The sequence below is a fragment of the Scophthalmus maximus genome, chromosome 6 (genome assembly GCF_022379125.1).
Source record: "Scophthalmus maximus strain ysfricsl-2021 chromosome 6, ASM2237912v1, whole genome shotgun sequence".
NCBI classification, from domain to species: Eukaryota; Metazoa; Chordata; class Actinopteri; order Pleuronectiformes; family Scophthalmidae; genus Scophthalmus; species Scophthalmus maximus.
Genome location: NC_061520.1, coordinates 22,884,423 through 22,899,471, shown reverse-complemented (window position 1 = coordinate 22,899,471; position 15,049 = coordinate 22,884,423). Strand labels below are relative to the sequence as shown.

Sequence of the window (15,049 nt, the reverse complement as noted above, 5' to 3'; positions counted from 1 at the left end):
GTCGTTTTGTGGCCCACTGGCCCCGGTCAGTGTTGACAGCAGACCACCCCCCTGTTCCCTCTCACTGCTGCCCCTCCACTTCCTTCCTTACTGTACGTGATATTCCCACCTACAGCAATGCCTACACTTTCTATTTGGATTCACCACGTCCGCCAAAGTTGTGCCTGACTTTAGAAGTCAGCTGTTGTCTGTTTTCATTCAGTGTGTGTGTGTGTGTGTGTTTGTGTCAGGCTGCCAGGGGAAAACAGGATCTGCCATTGGCTTAGTCACCGTGTTCTCCAACACACCCATCACTGTATTTATGCAACGGCCACACTGACAGACACACACACCGAGGACTTGCACAATGTTGCTCGCCGTCACACCCTCTCATCAGCACCTCTGGTTCGCCAGCACAGAGCGCTTGTGTTTTGCTCTGGAAAAAACAAAACTTGTTGTGTTGTGTCGTGGCCTTTTTTCCTTCGCTTAAGCTCACGGTGACTCAGCCTGTCAGCGCCGTGCGAGGTGGTGTGAAAACACAGACCTCGGCTGAGGACTGTGGAGACGTTGGGCTGCAGAGGGGGAGCAGCACTTCGTCTGTGGTTTTCGCCTGCGTGCTCAGACAGGTCCATGTATGGAGATGGCTTCACCTTTGCTCCCCTCCTGGCTTTCCACTAGTTTTGTGGAATTACATACAGTACTGAGGAGGTATGCGTCAGCAATGCGCTGGTCGACTTCCGGATGCCTTTACTTAGACGGTTCTCCCCTATCTAGCTTCCCCAGTTATATTTTGTACCTTAAATGTCCCTATGTATCGGAGTCTGACAATTCAAAACAATTTCCAGCAAAGTCCTGTGAAGTGTTATCCTTGTAAGGTCCTCTGACAGCTTATTATATTGCATTTTCTCCTTGTATGTGTATGTTTAAAGTGCTAGCATTGGCCAAGTTCCTCTGCAGTGTTCCGGCCTTCGGCCTGCCGGCGTACAGATCGGCTCTTGACACTTCGTCACACTCCTCCTCCGGGCCGCACACACTGCCAGCCTCAGCTGGCAGACCTGCTGCCACGCCGCATCCCTGTCGTCAACGTAGGACACACTCCCGTGCGTGCTGTGCCAGCCAGCCAGCCAGCCAGCCAGCCAGCCTCCCCTCCCAGTATCACCTGATGCTTCTGCCTCCTAACTGCCAGGCAGCCATTACCTCATCTCAGCACGGGCATCAGTTTTTCCTCCACTGTTTGCTTGTCAGTGTTTCAACATGGGTTAGTGATCCTTCAGACACGCTGAAGTCAATCAAAGTCAAAGATGTTTTACGGATGTCTTTTCTTTTCATTGTAGTGGAGTCTATACTGTACAATACGCAGCTTGCTGCCATAGTGTGTACATGTTAGTGTTTGTGCGTGAGTTCCGATGCCCCAGGGTGCTGCTGGGATTTCACAGCCCCGCATGCCACCATTTGCAATTCAAATGAGCATGTATGAGGCATCTATTGAAGCTGAGCAGCCGTCCTCTCCTCTGTCTCATTGGAGGCAATCACTCCCTGCACTTGCAAGTTAACTCAACCATTTCTTATTGACTGCTCCGTCTGAAAAAACAGAGCAGTTGTTTGTTTCTCTGCGAGAAATGGGACCAGAGGAAAATAATGTTTTCAGGTGCCATGTTAGTCATAGTTTATTTTGTTTGTACTGTTACAGTAGATCTTGGAATGCTGCATACTTGTGTTGGATGACCCTGATGCTGCCAAGGCATGCAACAGGTACCAGGTGTGTGTGTGTGTGTGTGTGTGTGTGTGTGTGTGTCTGTGTCTGTGTGTGTGTGTGTGAGTGTGTGTGTGTGCGCGCGCCTGTGCCGCTATCTCAGCTGAATGTTCTTTGACCCACTATGTTATTGTAGCTTGGTGAACATTGTCACGTCTCTTCCTGCCTGCTGAACACCCCTCCAGTGACCAACGACAGAGGCATGCAGTACATAGAAACACACCTGCATTTGTACTAGGATACTAATGAGGACCTTCACTGATAAATACATACATTCCCCGTCTCCTAACCTCAGGCCTTACCCTTGTTTTAACCCAATTATTTTATTTTTTGCTTTCATTTGACAGTCATTAGTCGTTGTTTTCACTGTCTTTCCCGTGCAGCAAATTCAAATTCAAAATTCAAATTGCCTGCTCACACAGGGATACAAATGCATGCATACTCTAGATGTGGTGCTGTAGCAAAGCTGGTGCATGTGCGTATTTGACATATTTTGCTTTGGACAAGATTCAGATTCACCTCAATGGATGACATGTTGAAAGTCTTCATTCGTCTTCTACACTGAACAAAATTATAAACGCAACACTTTTTGCCCCCATTTTTCACGAGCTGAACTCAAAGATCTAAGACTTTTTGTATGTACACAAAAGGCTTATTTCTCTAAAATATTGTTCACAAATCTGTCTAAATCGGTGTTAGTGAGCACTTCTCCTTTGCCGAGATAATCCATCCACCTCACAGGTGTGCCTTAGGCTGGCCATAATAAAAGGCCACTATAAAATGTGCAGTTTTACTGTATTGGTGGTGTCGGGGGGGGTCCGAAAACCAGTCAGTATCTGGTGTGACCACCATTTGCCTCGAGCAGTGCAACACATCTCCTTCGCATAGAGTTGATCAGGTTGTTGATTGTGGCCTGTGGAATGTTGGTCCACTCCTCCTCAATGGCTGTGCAAAGTTGCTGGATATTGGCAGGACCTGGAACACGCTGTCGTATACGCCGATCCAGAGCATCCCAAACATGCTCAGTGGGTGACATGTCCGGTGAGTATGCTGGCCGTGCAAGAACTGGGATGTTTTCAGCTTCCAGGAATTGTGTACAGATCCTTGCAACAGGGGGCCGTGCATTATCATGCTGCAACATGAGGTGATGGTCCTGGATGAATGGCACAACAATGGGCCTCAGGATCGCGTCCAGTATCTCTGTGCATTCAAAATGCCATCAATAAAATGCACCTGTGTACCCCTGCCCATACCATAACCCCACCGCCACCATGGGCCACTCGTGCCAGACGCCATCGAATGTGAGCATTTGCCCACTCAAGTCGGTCACGACGACGAACTGCAGTCAGGTCGAGACCCCGATGAGGACTACGAGCATGCAGATGAGCTTCCCTGAGACGGTTTCTGACAGTTTGTGCAGAAATTCTTTGGTTATGCAAACCGATTGTTGCAGCAGCTGTCCGGGGCTGGTCTCAGACGATGTTGGAGGTGAAGATGCTGGATATGGAGGTCCTGGGCTGGTGTGGTTACACGTGGTCTGCGGTTGTGAAGCCGGTTGGACGTACTGCTAAATTCTCTGAAACGCCTTTGGAGACGGCTTATGGTAGAGAAATGAACATTCAATTCACGGGCAACAGCTCTGGTGGACATTCCTCCAGTCAGCGTGCCAATTGCACGCTCCCTCAAAACTTGCGACATCTGTGGCGTTGTGCTGTGTGATAAAACTGCACATTTTACAGTGGCCTTTTATTGTGGCCAGCCTAAGGCACACCTGTGCAATAATCATGCTGTCTAATCAGCATCTTGATATGCCACGTCTGTGAGGTGGATGGATTATCTCGGCAAAGGAAAAGTCCTCACTAACACAGATTTAGACAGATTTGTGAACAATATTTGAGAGAAATAAGCCTTTTGTGTACATAGAAAAAGTCTTAGATCTTTGAGTTCAGCTCATGAAAAATGGGGGCAAAAACAAAAGTGTTGCGTTTATAATTTTGTTCAGTGTATATTGTCACATAATGCGACACAGGTCTTGCTAAAAGATCCTGGGCTGATCCAGGGTTTCATGAAGATGTTGCTGGTGAAAATGCTGAACTCAAGGCATCAGAAATGAATTTCGCAAAGCAATGGGTGACATCATGGGGTTGCCACTTTGTTTGAAATAAAGCTTCAGAAATGCTGGAGCTTCCAATTATGTAACTCGGTTGCATTTTTCGGGAGTTGGCTGCTTTTCCATCCCTGTTGCAATGCTCCTGTCCCGATGACATCCTTTGGTGAGGAAAGACATCCTTTCCTTACACCTTAGAAAGCTCATTGAGCTATCGGTGACTTCCACACTGGATAGGCACATTGTCCAAGCCATCTCACTTTGTACATTGCTAGCGAAATCCTTCATTTTACAACAATGGAAATCTGAATCTATCCCCACATTCCACCAATGGTTGAGAAACCTGGGCAATGTAATCCACATGAAAGGCCTTCGATATAAGCTTGCCAATCAAGAGAAGGTTTTTCTAAAAGTATGGAAACCACTTCTTGACAAATGGTCAATAACCCAGCAGTCGTGAGTTGATTTACACACCTCATGTGCCTGACTAGTCATATCAAGTTGTTGCCCGCAGCGTATCGGCACTTTTTCTTTTTCCTGAATCACTGTTGTAGCCATGTTAGTTCAGTTTTATCTTTTTTATTTTTATTTTTAATTTTTTTTCAACTCTTTTCTGCCCTTCTCTCTCAAGCCCAGTATAACATCCATTAGTTTTGGGTGTATGTATGTGGATGTCTATCTACACTGTGTGTGTATGTCGGTATGTAAGTCTACGAGTATACATGTATGTGGATGTATGTATGTATACGTCTATATATTATGAGTGTGAGCGTGTGTATGTATGTGAGTATGTGGCTATGCATGCATATATGGGTACATCTAAAGGGGAGGGGGTCTTCCCGTTACAATTTAACTACTCCTTTTTGGTTTCGGTTGCTGCCTGTTTCATTACTGGTTCTGTAATGGTTTGCTTGCTAATCTGGACATTTCTAGTATTGCCACCTCGTAGTCCATGGGTTGCTGCTGTAATGTATATTGTGCTTGTTCTGGAAAACTCAAAAAAGAGATTTGAAAAATAAGGAAGCTCATTGAGAGCCACAGAGGACATTATGCAGGCAACGGTACTCTCTAGGAGAAGTCAATCCACCACGTGTGAAAGGGGTGAACTGATTTTAAGCGATTTTAATCCAATACACTTTATGTAAAAATCTGCGAATATTTCCTCACGGTCCGCTAGCTGTAGGTTCTGTGTGCAGTTTATAAACATCACTCGCGGCCACCTTAAGACAAGTGCGAGCAAACGATGCTACGACTCGGGATTTGGCCTCGGGGTTAGCGCGTCGTTCTCCCATGCCAGAGGCGGTGGGTTCGCGGCCCACTTACTGCAGTGAAATCATCACCAACAACTAAGAGAGAAACAAGCTTTCTCCAAAATTGGCCTTTAAACCAATACTTAGAGTCTAAAATGTAACTACCCCTCTGAACGATACAAGTAGAGAAGCACATGCAGAGGGTTTGTCAGGGACAGCATGGGGCAAAAAAATAGAATCCTACCCGTTACCTTGGACAGTAAAATGCCAAGGTCGGTGTTAAAATTGATATTTCCAACTTTCCTTACGCAAATCAAAGATTGTTTACACACCACCAAACCAATAACTGATACCTGATAGCTGACGAGCACCATCGTGTCATTGATTGTTGACTCACACAGCTGTAATTGCAGTACTCCACTGGCACACTGCACTGCAGCTTTGTGTTTGTTTACCCAATGCACAGAGACCTAATCTTATTCTGTTTTACATGCTCTTCTACGAGCTTCGTTTGGAATAACCAAAAGAGGATAACGCAACATTACAGCGGCTCAGTCCAACGGCAGCTCTCACTGTGGCTGTGTGCTTTTGTTTTAAGGGAATTGTATTATGTCTCATCAGGATGCTGCAGCCACTGCAGTCCCGTCCAAATCTTGTCACAGTGGAGCCTCGAACATCATATTGCTTCACTGCCTTAGCTTTAATAGTATGTCCACACACTTCCCGGGGTCCTCCTCCCTTCTTCTTTTGCTCGTCTCTTTTCCAAACCGGTTGCAATCGCGTTGCTGCTTGTCTGGCTTTATTTTTAGCTTTGGTTTTTACTCACACAGCTTTGGGTGATTTGTTGCCTTCTTCAGATTGCATCATTCCGTCTGCACTCGGGTGTGAGAGGAGAGAAATAGAAGCTGTTCTATGAAACAAGGCAGTGTTTATTTCACTGCTCTGTTTACAACCTTCAGTCATATTAGCCCCCGTTGCAGGAGATGGGAAGCATCACTTTGTCCTTTCCGAAGGGGAGACAGAGAGCTCCTGCGCGAGCGGCAGCTCAGCTCGCCTCGGCCCGATGATAACAGTGAGTCAGCAGGATCTCTCTGTTCTTCCTCCTTCCTTTGCATACCTTCACTCGCCTCCCTCGCTCCCTCCCGGTTTCTGCCTCCTTTGAACAAATCCCTTGCCTCTCACGGACGAGACTCATCATGTTGTTGTCTGGCTTTGATCTGGTGCAGCGATACCCATAATGCTGCTGCTCTGTTTTTCCCTATTTTTTCCACTAAAGCAGAATCTAAATTTCAGGCAAAGTTGGTTCATGTGGGTAAAGGGATGAGTTCTGTTTATTCTGTCTTCATCGCGCATGAAATTACTTTTCTCCAGCTATTTTGGCGTCCCCCCCAAAAAACAAGCCCGCAGCTGTTGTTTTCTTTTGGCCACTTCGCTCTTAGCCACCGTTAATTAGAGCTTTTGCCTCAATAAGCTGAGGAGGAAGGCTAATTCCATTGTTGATCTGTGTCCATTTCCCCGTCGATTACAGTGTGTGATTGGCTGAGTCACTCACACTGTAGTCACCTGGTGAATTGAGGAGAAATTCATACTAAGGTCGGGCTCAGCGCAAATTATTTATAATTACATAAACCAAGATCCAAAAAGAGGATTAGGAGAGATTGATTTTTTTTTTAAAGAAGAAAAACGCTAACAAAACCACGCGTCCTGAGTTGATTTGCACAAAAGTATTTTTACCACACATTGCAGGTAAAATGAACCTGAACTTGGCTTTTCAGGATGATGCTCCTTTGGTAACTGTTGTGTGATAAACGTTGCTGCTGCTGTGTAGTTAACGACATATACGAGGAAGGTGGATACACTCTTGACCTCTGCATTATATCTCATTGGTAATTAGACTGAAAGATGATTGTGCACCACGTGGCCAGCGAAGCAGGCGGATGTCCTCGGCATGCAGGCTGCAGGCAGCGGCTGCTTGTCTGCCGGCTGGATAGCTCGCGGTGAATTTCAGTGTTGTTTTCAGTGTGTGTTTGTGGCCATGGTCTGTGGAGGAGTAAATGCACTAAATACTCCCAGTGCCTTTGGGCCTGTCGTGTGGCTTCTAAACTGGTCAGGCAGGTTGGAAGGGAGATCCAGGCACAGCTGCAGTCATTGGTCCACACTTTGTACACACACACACACACACACACACACACACACACACACACACACATACAAGGTGTGTGTGTGTGTGTTTGCTGTTCTCAGTTATTATCTGAGGAGGCACGTGACACAAGTTTTGTGTGTCAACTGTGTGGTTCAGGCTTTTTGGTTTGTCGCACCAACTTACTTGTTGCTTTGTTTTGCAGCCTTGAATACAGTAAACATGCACACACACATGCAGGACACATCCTGCAAGTACAGGAACCTCTGGGCTGGGACCTGCAGCCCTTAAGATGCCCGATTGGTCGAGTACTTCAACTTTTTATTTCAGCTACCATTTTTAAAAACCTGCCTCTTTTTTTTGTTGTTGTCCATATCCACAACATAATTTGAACTAATGTAAATGTCAATTCTGTTTCCTTACTTAGAGACCCCCTCCAGTCACGTTGTAATTACGTTGTAATGCCTTCACTGGCACACCGACATCAGGTCCGTCAAGACCTCGGACCAGGCCGGCGAGGTGCGACGCTTGGACTGGAGGAGAGGAGAGGGGCGAACACCGAGACGTCCAGAACATTCCTTCTCCAAGAGAGGAATGTGAAAACACCTCTATAGTGACAAAATTTGCTCAGACACTTGTCACCATAGTCAATGTCAGATTTTAGAGGACATAAACACGGAAGAGGAATTTATATTCCAGTTTTTCTGGTGTTTTGAATATGCTTTGTGACTAATGCTGTTGTTGCAGTGTTGCTCGATTTGCATAGCTTCATTGTTGTAGCCTTTTGCATTACTGCCTCCCGGTGGACTGGAGTGGAACAGCTTGTTGTAGCTGTTGGTGGTTAATATGTCATCAGACTCATCAGCCTAATCTGATCTGTTACCCTGATATTTAGACACAGTCCAAAGACTTTGACTTAGTTCCTTGAAAAAGTTCCTGGGACTAAAATGTCTGGGTACTTTTGGTTAAAACGCATCTTTACATTAATTTCCTGGTGACTTACTTTAACCTAAATCATTACTACTATTTTCGTAACCTTAACCCTCACTGTAAAACATGTTTTCACCTTGAATTTGAATGATAATTGTCCCCACGAGGAAGGCAATTCCACACACTCACAATCTGGATTAAATGGCAAATTATAACATTGCGTACGCACTCATTTTTCCATCACATCCCCATGACAACATCACGCTATTAGATCATCAGATCTCCTATATGTGGTGTTGGAATTAATACATTTATAAGTCTACAGTCACACTGACTGTGTTTTAGCATAATTGATCTTTTCTTTTCCTACCTTCAATTAACATAGAGAATAAAATAAATCAGGTTATAAAAACTTAATAAAATGTGCCTTATACAGATAATGCATCAGGGAGAATATGTTGACTCTTACTGTGCTTAGTTTTAGTAAGGTTGCATCATGGTATGCACTGGGACTAAGGGATTATGTTCGAGTTGAAGTTCTAAGGTGTGAGTAAGTTGTGCTGGGGGGTGAATGAAAAAAAGGCAGCTACTTGAACAGTTGAGTCAGACTTGCCGACTCAACGTGCTGCTATATAGAAGACTTGGCCTTTGGAAAAATAATGAATGTTCTATGGTGCATTCATGTGCTGTTTGGAACATTAGAAACTTGAGTTTCAGCTGCTCAATAGAGAAGTTGTTGGTGCAAGGAGCTTCCTTGCTGTGGCTCAGCAGGTAGGAAAGATCATGGTACAATCCCAGACTCCTCCAGTCTGCGTCCTTGGGCAACATTCTGAAACTCAAAATTCACCCTTATGTAGTTGTACCATCAGTGTGTGCGTGCGTGCGTGTGTGTGTGAGTGTGTGTGTGTGTGTGTGTGTGTGTGTGTGTGTGCGTGTGTATGAATGGTTGAGTGGCATGTAGTCAAGACTTGAGTGGTCGATTACACATGAAAAAAGCGCTATGTGTATTTACCATGTCAAATTCACATTTTTACAGGTTTCATGACTCCCATATTTTCTTCTCTTGTATTTCATTTTCTTTCATTATTGCTTCCCAGTTCAGCATAGTTCAGAGTTTAACCTCAGTGCAGAAAACAAGGCTTGTCACCATAAATACCAGTGTTTCCCCTACCATTGAATTGGGGGGTATCTCCCCCCCCCCCCGAAAAGTAAAATTAATTTTAATAAAAGTTTTTTTTTCATTTTTTCATTTCTCATTTTTTTGTATTTTACATATAATGCCAAGCAGGAGTCATTCATGGACACTTTCCATACATACCTTTTTCGTCATTCCTGTGTAAAAGATTGTGGATGAAACATGATTTGTGAAACCTAACCCTAATGAGCCCTAACCCTAACCCCCCCCCCCCAAATCAGTAAACCTGGGGGAAACACTGAATACGTTTTTTCAAACGGATTTTCATGCAACCCTAACCGTAACAGAAGAGAAAAAAAATTATAATTCATTCAAATTACAAAAAAAGTAGGAAAGTAGCATTAGGAATGTTAAAGGCACATTTGGTTTTAAATGACTGAAAAATGACACAGGCTCTGGTTTTTGATGCTTTTACTTAACTTAACGTTCAGCATGGGGTAGTTATCGTTAAGGTTGATCGTAGCTGTGTGCCAGTAACGTCCTCTCACCACATTAGCAAGGCTGTAGCGGTGTCACAGTGTGTGCAGCCTTGTTGGGATTGTGTGTGTGTGTCTGTCAATAGTAAAAACCTGAATAAAATCGTCTACAAATCCCAGTCCTGCCGTTGCAACAAAGCAGCAGTGGTTTGTAACAGAAATGTCGATCCTCTCCTGACTGACACTCCTGTGTTTTTGCTGGTGATCACTCATGCGCTAGTGCTTGTATCACGTCCCCACACAAACACTCTCACTTCTTTCCCTCCCCACTTGCACGCCAAAGAAAAGTTGTGGGGCCACTCCTGGTGTAACGGACACCACCCGTTCCGTTGGCACCGCCGCTCCCTCTGTGATCGTTAGATGTTTTTTTGTTTTTAGCTGCACGCTTTTCTCAAATTGTTCCTCTTTTTTTCTTGGCTGACCGGCATAACATGTTTTCACTCTGCATCTATTACTGATCATTCATGGCTTCTTTGTCAAGCATTGATTATTTTTCCTTCCTTTGTTTTTAAGGTTGGCAGCGATAATGCGAAGCGCCTTTATAATTCATGCCGTGATTGATGTGCCTCTGGTAGCACTTTTCAATGCTGCAATCTCACCAGACACTTGTACTTCAGCCGCACTCAGAGCGCTGCCAAACACTCACAGTCCACAGATGAAGACGCCTAGTGTTGGCTTTCAGCAAACCGCACTCTGTTCTCCACATAGTAGTAGTGCTTGGCGAGGGACTGGTTCTGTTCAGAAAAGTTTCACAGACAAGTGTAAAATGTTGCTGGGCGGTAGCGACAGGCCTTTTCAGCCTCAGTCTCTCTCTGCGCCGGTCCGCTGTCTATACCTAAACAAATACTGAGCTCCTTGTTCAGCATCTTTACAAATCCTCTGACACTGACACCAATAACACAGGGAGCTCCTGTAGCTTCCTTTCAGCCCCAACGCTGATCCTAATAAGGAGATGAATGGCTCTATACAAACAGCAGAGTTGAGCCGGGGACTGGATGTATGCCCACGGCCTCCCTCTCTTTCTCTGTGTGCTCTGGGTTGAAATGCTGACTGTTTCGGCCTCCTCTCGTCGGCTTATGTCCCTCTGGTGAACAGGTCAGTGGTCAATTCAGGTGACTGGAAGTCGGCCTGGTCGATTATCAGCGCAGATATTAACACTTTTTCTGATTATTGGTATTGGCCATTTCTTGAGCCGATATGCTGATAAGATAATTTCATTTTAAAATGTGCTAATTTGGCTCTGATGCAGCCGCAGTCACTCCTCTCTGGACTTTAGCAATGTCCCGTCCATGTTTGTTTGACTTCATATTAATGCTTCTGATAGCTCACTGCACTTTTTTGGTTAAGGTCATGGCGAAAGGTTCTGTGAATCAATTCTAAATTTTGACACATTTTGACACCTTTTTACTGCAGCCAAATATCAGTTTCAAATATCGGTTATCGGCCTCTTCGATAAGTCATAATCGGTATCGGCCCTGAAAAAGCCATATCGGTCGACCCCTAGTATGTTTAAGAATGGAGGGGAAATTGGGGATCGACCAATGTTGGATACTGGTTCATTATTGACCAGAGGGACAATCTCTGGGACTGATAGATTTGATTCAAATCTCTGTTATTCTACGCTCACTCCTACATGCACGTTTCTAGGACATGTGTAGCTGCACTGCTGAAGTGCTCTGTTCCTTATTTTTGAGAATCAATTCAGTGCAAATTTATGGGACAACCTCACAGGTTAGACTGTTAAGTCAGGGTGATATGTCTTTCAGCCCGTGTGTCACGTTGTGTTCCACTATGCAAACAGGGAAGGCACTTCTCATTGGCTACGACTCATGACATCGCAGCACTCCTATAAAGCGCTCTCAGAGTGTACGCCTGGCGGCTGTGTGAGATTTTAAAGAATGGGAACATATTTTTGAGCGTAGTCCGCCGGCAAAAGAAGAAAGAAGAGATTAAGGAAGGGAACGGGAAGATGATTACCAAAGAGAGTGTGGGGATGAGAACAAGGCCGACTGCACCGTCTGCCACTCGGTTTTCTCCAATAGTCACAGAGGAATTAGTGTCAACCGATCAAAGTCTGTGTTTGCTTGTCGTTATACATGTGGTTTTTTTTTCTACACGTCGACAAATAGTTTGTGCTCAGTGTCACATTTTAATGATGAAAGGTTTAATGCAAATGGAAAAACTCTCTCCTTTGCATTTCTGACTGAAGGGTGATAAAGCAGCTGCAGAGGAAACTGCAGCATCTTGAACAAACGGACACACAGCAGACTGTTTAAACTACAACTACAGCTAGAGCGGAGGAGGTGAGTCCTAATCACACACGTACCTGAGGACCTGCTCACTGACTAGTGTGTGTGTGTGTGTGTGTGTGTGTACAGTTTAAAGAAAATGAGTAAATGCTAATGTGAAGATGAATAATATCAGAAATGTTCTTTGTGCTACTTGCATGAAAGCCAGGTGTCCTGAAATTACAGATTAGATGAGAAATGATAGTCTTCACCTTAGGAAATGAGATGTATTTACATGTGGAAAATGCAATAGAGTATAATTCTAAGAGGGGTTTGATCCAATTGCTCAGAGATTTGATTTGAAAGACAGCGCGGACGGTGAAATGAAAAGTAGAAGCTCCATTAAATTCTCCAAAATGTCTGAGAGCGTTTATGTCATTTTCGAATGATACAGATTTATTGTTTGTGTAGAAATTATGCCAACCTCTCAGCTCTCTGCTGCTTTCAATACACAGGGAAAAACAAAATACAAATCACAGCACTGGATGCTAATAAAGTACTGTGAAGATAAACTGTGCAGCAAAAGAGCATCAGCCATTTCGCAGGTGTTTTTTTTTATTGTACAAATACACAACAAGACAAGAAGGCAGCATTGTAATAAATAATTTAATGAAATTCACGAGAGATAAAAGCCTCACAATTCTTCGAGCTACTGTCCCTGCTCTTGTTTATCTCTCGGCAGAGAGTGGGAGGCTCGCACCATAAACATTTCCCTTTTAAAGTGCTTTGCATTTGCACATGTTGTGTAACAGATAAGGGAATGTGGGAGTGAAACGGTGCACCTTCATAACATTTACACAATTATGTGTATTTTTGTTGTTCCTTTTTTTACCAGCGTAGCTGCACACTCTGTCTTTTATTCGTACACAAAGACTATAAATCAAGTGTGAAATTTACCAAAGAAATAGAATAACTCCATCCCACAGAATGACTTCCTGTGGCTGTGAAACTGTAAAAACCCCCCAAAAACGATGACAAACCTTTGTCATTTTCTTATTATATGTGCTGCTTTCTCACTCTATAGAGGCAGTCCAGGTTGGGCTGTGTTGAGAAGGAGTTTACTGTGTTTACTGTGGAGAAGGGCCTTCCAGTCACTGTTTACTCTGAGAGCAAACTAGATTTTGCCTCCACACCTGAGTCATCACCGCCCACCATTACTCCAGTATTTGATTATAAACGTTGTCATAACACAAAGCCTCATTTTAGCCTCTGGCTGTCTAGTTTCATGGATTGTTTTCACGGTCCCGACTGGCCTGTAGCTATACTGTGTTTTCACAAAAAGACAGCCATGATTCTGTGTTTTTTTTCCGCTCAATTGCAGAGACGAAAACTGACTGCAGACGAAATATCAGATAAATGTGCACAGATGAGGAGACTGTAATGTTGATACGTTGACTTAATGTAAATGCCATATTTTCCTCACTTTCCAAGGTTTGTTTGTTGCTTTTATAATTGATACCGCTGGCGCCTTCTTTTTTCTGCAATGGTTTAATAGTACTCAACTGTAGGAATTGGGCCACCAAACATTTATATCGATGTGCTCAACTTATATCTGCATAGTAGATGGAAATGCACATTTATTTAAATATTATTTCGCACATTTTCAGGAAAATGTTGCTACATTTGGAAGCAAACGTAACTATAGTGTGATGAGAATATGCATACTGCTCGTATTTTTGTAGGAGAAACATGAAGCTGCAACCAGAAGCCAGTTAACTTAGCTTAGCATCAATACTTCAATACTGGGCATTTTTTTACAGTGCTGTGTTCATATGGATAAGAGGTTGGTCGATTAACATGTGAATAGGCAAGTTTATTACCTTCACAAAGAGCCAGGGTATTTCCCCTTGTTTCCAGTCTTTGTGCTATGCTAAACTAACTGGCTGTCAGCATTGACAGTGTCGAAGGACATGAGGCTGATAATGTTCTATGAACATATTGATCGACTGAACTGCACTGCAGTAACACAGTGACAGCAAATCCCTCAGTCCTTCAGCCATTAGTTTGGGCTTCAGTATTTTCCCCAATGACACTTCCACATGCAGAAACAGGGGCTCAAACCACCAACCGTCCGATTGGTGGAAAACCCTGTCTACCGCCTGAGGCACAGGAGTGACAGACGTGTTTATTGAATGTTCTGTGTAGCTATAAATGTCTATTCATGTAAAATGTCAGTAGTCAGCAGACATTTTGCAGTTGCTGTTCCATCTGCCTCCACATTTCCTCGGCCAAGATGGGCAGCATGCTGCCATAGGAATTTCCAAACAGATAGACAAATAAAACTAATGAAATAACTTGAGCAATGTCTCTATGACACATTTCACATTTCGCTGCGATTGATACGCCCTGTTTGTGGCTATAGCCCCATGAGCACAGTAACAAATGTAGCCCACACGGATGGGTGGAGCGGGGCGGGACAAAAATCATTCACTTCTCTGTGCTGCTTTGTGTCATCACTTAATCCCTCAACACTCAACCAACCATATTCATAATTCATATTTATTACAGCCACATTTTTTAATATCTCATGTTTAGGGGACCATTTCTCACTTACTGTTGCAATCCTTCATAGTTCGAAGTGTTCATATTTATCTTCTCTGCATCAAGACAAACTGCACTTTCAGTGATGCAACGCAGATGGATTTCATCCGGAAGCCCCACTTTTCAGGGATCAATGTTTATATAACCCTAATTCATATTCACATCCAGTCGCCAGACTGGACTGTAGACTGGAAATAGACACACTACTCCAGAGAATGAGCACCAAGCTGACTACCAATCGAACATTCAGCCCAGCCCAAATCATCCTGCATTGCATGCTCATCTTGGACTCCCACAAACTCTCCCATGTCCGACTCCGGTGCTGCTGGCTGCAAGTGGCTGCTCATTTTAGATTGACAACCCTGGCGATGGTGTTTAGGATTGATGGAG

At 44.1% G+C, this 15,049-nt stretch overlaps 1 protein-coding gene across 8 annotated transcripts in view; it reads left to right on the top strand.

The window, feature by feature from the left end:
- Positions 1-15,049, top strand: part of LOC118310104 (band 4.1-like protein 1) — a 78,631-nt gene that overhangs the window by 557 nt on the left and 63,025 nt on the right. For 6 of the 8 annotated variants that reach the window (XM_035632915.2, XM_035632918.2, XM_035632919.2 and 3 more), the window contains exon 2: positions 12,040-12,133. The exons of 1 other annotated variant lie outside the window; for it this stretch is intronic. The gene's annotated coding sequence lies outside the window, so the exon portion shown is untranslated. Of the gene's footprint in view, positions 1-617; positions 1,238-12,039; positions 12,134-15,049 lie in introns of those variants that run through there. One more of the 8 variants, XM_035632917.2, reaches the window with a different exon arrangement.